The sequence below is a fragment of the Arachis ipaensis genome, chromosome B05, assembly GCF_000816755.2.
Source record: "Arachis ipaensis cultivar K30076 chromosome B05, Araip1.1, whole genome shotgun sequence".
NCBI classification, from domain to species: domain Eukaryota; kingdom Viridiplantae; phylum Streptophyta; class Magnoliopsida; order Fabales; family Fabaceae; genus Arachis; species Arachis ipaensis.
The window spans coordinates 85,741,269-85,751,173 of NC_029789.2; the positions used below are offsets into that span (position 1 = coordinate 85,741,269).

Consider the following 9,905-nt stretch of genomic DNA (forward strand, 5'->3'; position numbering starts at 1 on the left):
GAAGTTCTTCCAAGATGGATTGTAGGTATCACCATAAACTTCATTCTGTCCAGAGTTTTGGTTATACATGTATTGCACTTGCTCCTGTTGTTGCTCTTCTTAGCTTTCTTCATTCTACACACATACAGTTGATGGGTGGCTTGTGTTCACAACTGCTACTTGAAGGCTGTCAATCCTTTTGGCCATTTGTTCAAACTGTTGTTGAATTTATTGTTGCATCATCTTGTTTTGAGCCAAAATGGAGTCTACTCCTTCCAGTTCTATTACTCCCTTTCTTTGTGATGGTTGGCGGTTTCTTTGATGAGCAAAGAAATATTGATTGTTGGCCACCATGTCCACAAGATTCTGGGCTTCCTCAGCAGTTTTCATCAGTTGTAATGAACCTCCAGCAGAATGGTCTAATGCCTCTTGAGATTTCAATGTCAGGCCTTCATAGAAATTTGACAGCACGTCCCATTCATTGAACATCTCTGGAGGACACTTTCTGATTAAGGCTTTATACCTCTCCCATGCTTCATACAAGGATTCGGCATCTAATTGTGTGAATGTCTGCACCTCGGTTTTCAGCCTGATGACCCTTTGGGGTGGATACAATTTGGCTAGAAATTTAGTCACCAAATCATCCCAACTAGTGATACTTCCTTGGGAAAAAGATTCAAGCCATTGTGCATCCTTGTCCCTTAATGAGAACGGGAACAGCAGAAGCTTGTAAGTTTCAGGATTCACGCCATTGGATTTGACAGTGTCACAAATCCTTAAGAAGGTAGATAGATGCTGGTTGGGATCTTCCAATGGGCTGCCTCCATAGGAACAATTGTTCTGGACAATTGTAATGAGTTGTGGTTTTAGCTCGAAGTTGTTTGCATTGACATTGGGAGTTAAGATGCTGCTTCCACAGTGTCTGGGATTTGCAAAAGTGTAGGAGGCCAACACTCTCCTCTGTGGTGGATTGGGATTAGATGGATCTCCTTCCATCTCGTGATATTCTTCCTCAGATTCTTCCTCTCCAATAATACCTTTCCCTCTCTCAGCTCTTCTTAATCTCCTGAGAGTTCTCTGGTCAGCTTCGGATAAGATAGGAGTAGCTCTCCCTGTACCTGACATACAAACAAAACAAGAAATACACAACCAGTGATACTTCAATCTATTGCTAGAATGAAGTTTTAGTTAGCTTAAGCAAAAATTCAAAGAGTTAGTAGGTTAGTAAAAATTAAAGAAAAAGTGCTTGATCTAAACTACCACCTCACTTAATCATTATCAATCTATTCAATCCCCGGCAACGGCGCCAAAAACTTGATGTGCGGAAAACGATCTGACACAAAACTCACCGACAAGTGCACCGTGTCGCATCAAGTAATAATAACTCACGGGAGTGAGGTCGATCCCACAGGGATTGAAGGATTGAGCAACTTTAGTTTAGTGGTTGAATTAGTCAAGCAAACAAGTGTTGATTGTGTGAAATTGTGTTGACAGGAATTAAATTGCATAGAATGTAAAGGGAAGTGGGTGATTTGCAGGAAATTAAAGGGAACAAAAACTGGTCACCGCCGCCACTCGAGGTGGTTGCCGGCAAACTAGTTCAGCTATCACCGCTGTTTCGTTTTCTTAGTTTGGTAAGTAATTGTTTCGAAAATCCCCGCTTTAGTGTTTGGTTATGTTTGGTTAAAGACCTTGAGGTTTGGTAACGTACTAAGATGACTTGTCATCACGTGTCGCATAAGTGTTGCTGTGACTGCTGTGCCGTTCCTTTTCTTTCTGTAAGTGTCTCTATCTCGAACCTTCGCCTTTAGCTTTCAGTTGTGAGTTTTGAGATTTTTCGCGATATTGATGTGTTAGGAATTAGTATCCGAGCTTATATACGTGGCGTTGAGGCTGTTTCTGCTATTGAGAAAAATAAGCAGAGCTAGAATGTTGGTTGTTGGTTTCGGGCCGAGACGAAAGGCTTTCCTGTGACGCGTTTGGTTCATGTATTGGACGAGCCAAGGTAGGGGCTTTTTGTATAAACTGATTTAATTTTAAAGTGGAAATTGTTATAGATAGATATGCTTTACAAAATTTATTTCTGGTGGTTATGTGAGTCTTATGAATTGTCTGGTTTTATCTTGAATGAATACGGGTGCATGTTTGATTAGGCTAATGTCTGCTTTGGAAAATTGGAGATTTCTGGATTTGGTTGAATTGAAATGCTTTTTGATAATCTGAAAGTTTGAGTTTTTGGTTTTATTGGAAACTGATTTGGTCTTGAACCTGTCAGAAAGAGTTGATGATTGGTTTTGTTGGGACCTGGAAAGGGTGGCAAGGTCCAAGTTTTAGGGGAGATGCTGCCGAAATTTCTAGAAAATCTGAGATTTTGATTAGAATTGTTATTTTGGAAAAGAATGAATTATGCTTTGACTTAAATGTTTGAGAAATAAATTATGTTTGAACTTGCCTTATTAGGAAAATCTCTATATTTTGATGTAATTATTAAGAAAGGAATTATGCCTTAAAAATCAATTTAAATATGAAAATTATATTTTGGAATTTGATTTACATAAACAGATTTTGGAGGGGTTAAATGGATTTAAAATAAACCTGGTTTTTAATTAATCTATTTCACTTTACGACATTTAGGAAGAGCTTGAAGTATTTTCGGGAACTTTGATTTATTAAAATTGAAACACTTCCCGAGCCCTTGGAAACAGATTTAAGAATGAAACTGAAATTGGTTTTCGGTTTAGAAATGATTTGGTTTCTACTTAAGTTTGGTTGGTTTTGAAATTGGTTCAGAATAATTGGAAACATGATTTGGTTTTGGGTTCAAACGAGTAAATGGGCCAAGAATAATTTTGAAATAAGATATTGAGCCTGATTGATTGTGGATATCATCAAAATTGATGAGTTATTGTTTGGTAGGCGTAACGGCCGGGTTCGTCCCGCTTATGCTGCGAGATTTGATAATTGACGAGATTGTTGATAAGTCGCTTGCACCTGGCAAGGACGGTGGTTAATCCCGCTTGTCGAGGTTGCGGCGCCCGCGTAAGGACAGTGGTTAATCCCGCTTACGTGTAGATGTGAGGTCGGAGGCAAAGTATCCCGCTCACATCCTTTCGGATCACAGAAGTGTGCAGGCACTGACATCCTGGACCATGTGGCGGGCACGTTATCCCAGAGGGTTCCCATTTATACGTGACCGAAAGGCAACATTCCCATGGGAATGTGTCGGGTCGGCAATTGAACCGACAATGTGATATCACAGCCAGTAGGACAGGCATTCATCATTTGCATCTATGTGATATTGTTTGGGTGTGCATATTGTATTTGGTTTGCCTATGTGAATACTTATGTTAACTGCTAACTGTTATACTTGTTGTAATTGTTCTTGATTGTGCTTGAACCGCATTAATTGTGATTTTGTTTGAATTGATTGGTTTGTGATGAGTTGGTTGCTGATTGAGCTGTTTGGGCCGGGGGCCGTGTTGGATTGGATGGGCTTGAGGCCGTGATTGGTATATTGAGTCCTAGTTCTGTATAAAGTATCTGATCGGTTCAGTATAGACTTAATGAACCTATGCTTGGAATGGGATGATCATTTATACCGCGTAGGTAACTGCTTTCATGGTTGCGGTCTAGGAAAAACTTTTCAGACATTTTCTTTAAAAAAAAAAAAGTTTTGTTTTAGAATATTTGAGAAATGTAGCAAGTCTTCAAAAAGAAATTTTCTAGATTTCGAATGTGAACCTATGGTTTTTGGAAAGACTCATAAGACGAGCAATGATCACTGAACTCTAAGAATGATATTATCTTTACGTATCTTGTTATAGCAATTTTTGTAATCCTATTGTGAGAAGAAGCGAGGACGACATTCACACTCCCCTACAGGTTATTCCTTTTCAGGATATAGAAGACGAAGCTTCAGGAGAGTTATGTTTATTTTCTGTTTGTTTGGTCTTTTTGTATCACCGTAGCTATTATTTTTCCCTCGCCTTTATCTTTCTTAAGTTTTTATGGTATATATATAGCTTAAGGTTGTATCTGATTTGTATGTACATGTATGTTTATGTTTTCACGAAAAAGAGTTATCGAAGGTTATGCGGTTTTAAGTTTTAAACAGGCTCATATTTTAGTCTTAAATATTATAAGAGTCGTGGTAATACTCGAGCTATCAGAGTGGCGCAGCCGGAAGCGTGAGACTTTGATAGTTAGGGTGTTACATTTGTGGTATCAGAGCGGTCTTTCCTGTAGAGCCTGAGGAATGGACCGACTATGCTTCAATTGCATACTCTGAGCGTTTGTCATGTAATAGGTCTTGTTGAATGACGAGAATTAGAGCTTTATGCACATGACTGTTTGTTGATTAATGCCATTAGTCTTGCGTTGCATAATTCCTGATATTAAGTTTGGCTGGCTTAATACTAGTGAATTATGTATATGGAAGCACTGAGGGGTTATCATAGATGCATGATATACGAGTTTTGAGTAAAGTAAATCGTAGGTTTTGGGAACGTTAGGAACTATTTCTCGAGGTTACTCAGTTGTGTGCTTTGGATTCTGTTGGATGTCATGTCACTTATTCTTTCTTAACCTATCTTGACGTTCTTGTTGCCATTTCTTTTGGGAAACATTTTTGGTGTTTTCAATCCTATTTTTCTGTTCATATGCATTCTTCTTTGATCCCAAATTGCATATGTCGGTTTGAATTTCTTTGTGTATCTGTCTTTCTCTGTTTGAACTCTTTTTCTTGACCCATGTAATTTTTTGACATGACTTTGAACTTATCTTGATGTAGTCTGTATTTTTATGTCCTTACTCCTAGTCTTGTTTAAAGAAATGGTGATTCAGTTTTTCTTTTAATTGACTATATTTATAACCAATTTTCAAACTTTTATAAAATCACTTTTGATTTGATATACACCTATCTATATAAAACTTTGAAAATTCCTTATGCAATTTAAAAACTATTTATTTTTAATACCTCGTATGTTCTTTTACTGGTTTTTGGAACTACACTTACTTTAAGTACAATTTAGCTTTTCAAAAATAATTTTATTATGGTTCCTATACGTAACTCTATTTGATTATGTACTTAGGTAATTTTAAATTCTTAAAGGATAGGCTTTTCACTTTTATTCCAGTTAGTTTTCGTTTGACAAATTGACTTTAATTTAGCATGATACACTATTTACGCATTTGTTGTTCTTTTGAAAATATTGGGTTCATACCTTCCTCTCAAGTATGGGCTGATTCTTTGAACTTTTGTTTCTATGGTTGTGATACTTGATTTTGTTATTAACTAATCTTTTTTTTACGAACATCACCAGTAGTCTTAGTTTTCCCTCTCTTGTGAATTTCATGCTCCTCTAAGTCAACTTAAATTGTTTCTATCTAGTGTGTTGTTTGTCCTCCCAATTGTCCTTCTTTAGTCAAAGGTTCTTTCTTGAAAATTCACTGTTGATTGAGTTGTTTTTCCTGACGAGTTTTGCATTCTTTTGGACCAATGGAAAGCTTTTTTAGTATCCCATGCTTCGTGGATCTTATTTGAACTCCTTTGATTTAAAATCTTTTCTTGTTTGGTCTGGTTTCTTTTAAGTATATCTTAAATATTCTTGAATTTTCTTATGTGATGGAAATTTCAAGTGTATTCTTAGAGTTTTGATGTGAACTTTTAAAACAAGTTTTGGATTCTCTTAAGAAGTCTAAATCAATTCTTCTTGCTTAAATTGCATCCATAGTTATTCTTTAAATTGACAAAGTTATTTTGAAGTTGGCATGCACTAGTTTAAATGAAGTTTTGAAACGGACTGATAATCAAACTTTTATCTCAGAGTTTTATTTTCTAAATAGAGTTTAACTTGTTCCATATTTGCTATAAAATTTTATGCATGCTTGTTTGAATTTAAACTTTGAGAGTTCCTGGACAAACGTTTGATTTTCTTACAACCTTGCCACAACTTCAGTGTATACCTTTATTTGATTGAGTACCTAAATGTTCTTCAGGAGTTTCAAAATTGTTTGGCCTTAACTCAATTGACTTTCATTTTTCAAACCTCACCTATTCTGTCTTTTACTTGGAAGCTATTTAGACAAAATGCAATTTAATTTTCTTTTAACCACATTGCAGTTTTGATGTGTTTCTGTCACCCTTTTTGTGAAATGCGAGTTATATACCTTTCTTTTAGCACATGAGGTGATCTTCTTTCAGTTTTTCATTCCTTACATTCAAATGTATTATGTGTACTAAACATAAAATTTAAATCTTGAGAGTGTCATCACTAACTTTAGTTGACCTTCTTCTATGATTTTATACTTGTTAACTCAGCTTGATTTAGTTCCAAACTACTATCTTGCTTATCCTTTTTGTATTCCTATCAGTTGTGTCTGATTCAGGAGTCATCTTTGAGGTTGTTAAACTGAATTTCTTTCCAATACTCTTCATCGATTGTACATCCTTGTCTACTTGTAGATTCAGCAATTCTTTCAGAACTCTTGCGGAGATTATCCTTGTTGTTTGTCCTTCTATTTCAAAGTCTTTTATCTTTCTGAGTAAACTCGAGAATTGTTTTGATGTCACGTGCGATCTTTAGGTATAGTAATGTGATGCGTTAGTTCTTTAAGGCCTGTTCGTGGATACGGAATGTGAAGTGGTAAGAGTGCAACGTTATGAGAAGTTGTGGGAGTTTTGTTTCTCGTGGAAGAATCTGCGGATGTTAGGTTTGTGATTGGTTATGGAGTTGTGAAGTGATTGATGGGGTTGGGAAGTGAAAGTTTCGAAGGGGTAAGAGATCTGTGAGGAAATGCTATATCCGTTGTTTTAATACCAACTTGTCTTGTAGCCTTTTGCCACATTAACTATAGCTCTGCTTTGTGAACGCCTATCTTGACTTGCACCTTATATTGTTTCTCCAAGCTTTTGTAAGATTTTGAAACCATATAACCTTTTGCATTGAGCCTATCTTGTATCCTTCACCTTACACTATACCTTACCCTTACATTTAAATCTTATGGATATTAGGTATTTGAACTTATGTATATATATATATATATATGTTGAGATCTCTTGCTTCTCTAAAAGGTTTTTTTTTTAAGGCTATGTATTATCTTATGTATTATTTTAATTTTCGAGGACGAAATTTTTTATAAGGTGGGTGGAATGTAAGACCCAAGACTTTTGAAAAGTCCTATTTTAAACTAATCTCAAACCATACATTATTTACAGTTTTATTTTTAAGAAATTGTTTTATTGAAAATAATTAAAGGCAGTTTTGATTAATTGGATTTGAGATAAATTAAGATTTTTATCCCAACTCTATAATTATGGATTATTTTACTATTTACAATTTAAAGTTTTAGAAATTCGAAAATAATGAGGTTTGTCTATTTAAATCAGAATTTCATCTAATTTATGATTATTGAATTATTTTCTATATTTAAATTATAGAGTTGGTAGTTGTGAAATAATAAGGATTTTTATATGATTTGGACTAAATAATTAATATTTTAAAATATTGATACTACTATTTTGGAAAATAAAGAAATTAACTATATTATTTATAATTTTTGGATTTGAATATTTTATTGAAAATAATTTGTAAAATTGATGATCGAATAGTATTTCTATATATTATTATTATTGGATTAGAATTTATTTCCAATTACCATATTATCCTTATTTTTATTTGAAATTACAGAACTACCCCTAACCCTAAATCTAACCTAACACCCCCACACACTCACCAAACCCTAGCCACCCTAAAACCCAAGGAGCAGCAGCTGCTGCCCCACACCCTCACTCTCATCAAATAGCATAGTTTCCCTGTGAAAGAAAGGAAGGAAGAAAGAAAGGGGACAGAGGGGAAGGGATCCGCATGAAAGGGGAAGGGAGAAGAAGAGGAAGGCGGCACGGTGGGTGTCACTACCACCGCCGCCACCGCTGTTGGCAAGGGATGGAGGAGATCCGAGAGGGAAGGAGAGCGCCGGTGAAGAGAGGAGCCCGTGCCATCCTCGCGAAACGCCATTGCCGCCTCACCATCAAGAGTCACGAGGAGAGGAAGGCGTCGCCGTTTCGTGTGGCCGTGCCAACATTGCCGTCAGGGTCTTCTTCGCCGCCATCCTTGCTCGTCGTTTCCCTTGGAGTCATTGCCGTCGATCCTTGGCCCTGTCGCCGCCGCGAGTCGCTAACAAGGATCGGAGCTGAGGGAGAGGACAGTGTAAGGAGGGGGAGTTGTTGCTGCCAAAGACGCGAGCTGAAGGAGCTGCCTTCAGCCGCCGCCGTTGCGCCAGTCACCGCCGTGTGCTGTCACTGCTGCGTGTGCCACCGTCGCCACCTCTGGTCTGTCACCGTTGAGCAGATCCGCGAAGAGAGAGAGAGAACCTGGGAAGAGGCCGCTGCTGGAGGAGAAACCAATCTCGCCGCTGTGACTGGCCACCGGAAAAACCTTACCGCCGTCGCTGGAAAATTTTGCCGGTAAGGATTTTAGTTGGTCTTCGTTTCCTTTGGATTTCCGGAAGCTTCATTGTCGTTGTATGATTGGTTTCAGTTACCGTCACCGGAGATCTGGTCACCGCCGCCACTCAAGGTGGTTGCCGGGGCTGCCAGCAAACCAGTTCAGCTATCACCACTGTTTCGTTTTCTTAGTTTGGTAAGTAATTGTTTCGAAAATCCCCGCTTTAGTGTTTGGTTATGTTTGGTTAAAGACCTTGAGGTTTGGTAACGTAGGTTGGGTCCTGATGATTGTGTGTCGCATAAGTGTTGCTGTGACTGCTGTGCCGTTCCTTTTCTTTCTGTAAGTGTCTCTATCTCGAACCTTCGCCTTTAGCTTTCAGTTATGAGTTTTGAGATTTTTCACGATATTGATGTGTTAGGAATTAGTATCCGAGCTTATATATGTGGCGTTGAGGCTGTTTCTGCTATTGAGAAAAATAAGCGGAGCTAGAATGTTGGTTGTTGGTTTCGGGCCGAGACGAAAGGCTTTCCTGTGACGCGTTTGGTTCATGTATTCGACGAGCCAAGGTAGGGGCTTTTTATATAAACTGATTTAATTTTAAAGTGGAAATTGTTATAGATAGATATGCTTTACAAAATATATTTCTGGTGGTTATGTGAGTCTTATGAATTGTCTAGTTTTATCTTGAACAAATACGGGTGCCTGTTTGATTGAGCTAATGTCTGCTTTGGAAAATTGGAGATTTCTGGATTTGGTTGAATTGAAATGCTTTTTGATAATCTGAAAGTTTCAGTTTTTGGTTTTATTGGAAACTGATTTGGTCTTGAACCTGTCAGAAAGAGTTGATGATTGGTTTTGTTGGGACCCGGAAAGGGTGGCAAGGTCCAAGTTTTAGGGGAGATGCTGCCAAAATTTCTAGAAAATCTGAGATTTTGATTAGAATTGTAATTTTGGAAAAGAATGAATTATGCTTTGACTTAAATGTTTGAGAAATAAATTATGTTTGAACTTGCCTTATTAGGAAAATCTCTATATTTTGATGTAATTATTAAGAAAGGAATTATGTCTTAAAAATCAATTTAAATATGAAAATTATGTTTTGGAATTTGATTTACATAAACAGATTTTGGAGGGGTTAAATGGATTTAAAATAAACCTGGTTTTTAATTAATCTATTTCACTTTATGACATTTAGGAAGAGCTTGAAGTATTTTCGGGAACTTTGATTTATTAAAATTGAAACACTTTCCGAGCCCTTGGAAACAGATTTAAGAATGAAACTGAAATTGGTTTTCGGTTTAGAAATGATTTGGTTTCTACTTAAGTTTGGTTGGTTTTGAAATTGGTTCAGAATAATTGGAAACATGATTTGGTTTTGGGTTCAAACCCTATTCTATTTCTCCAACTCAAGAAGTTAAAGTTTCGGAGGTTTCCAAGAAATTTAAGAAATGAGTTAGGTTATTCTCCCCTGAAGTCTTGAGA

The 9,905-nt window shown here is 37.0% G+C and overlaps 1 long non-coding RNA gene across 1 annotated transcript in view; it reads left to right on the top strand.

Annotated features, from left to right (window-relative positions):
- The window catches only part of LOC110272199, a 9,509-nt gene continuing 1,158 nt past the window's right edge, over positions 1,555-9,905 (top strand). Inside the window, exons 1-3 of the long non-coding RNA XR_002363154.1 lie at positions 1,555-1,613; positions 8,696-8,762; positions 8,842-8,989. This is a non-coding gene — a long non-coding RNA (uncharacterized LOC110272199). The remainder of the gene's footprint in view (positions 1,614-8,695; positions 8,763-8,841; positions 8,990-9,905) is intronic.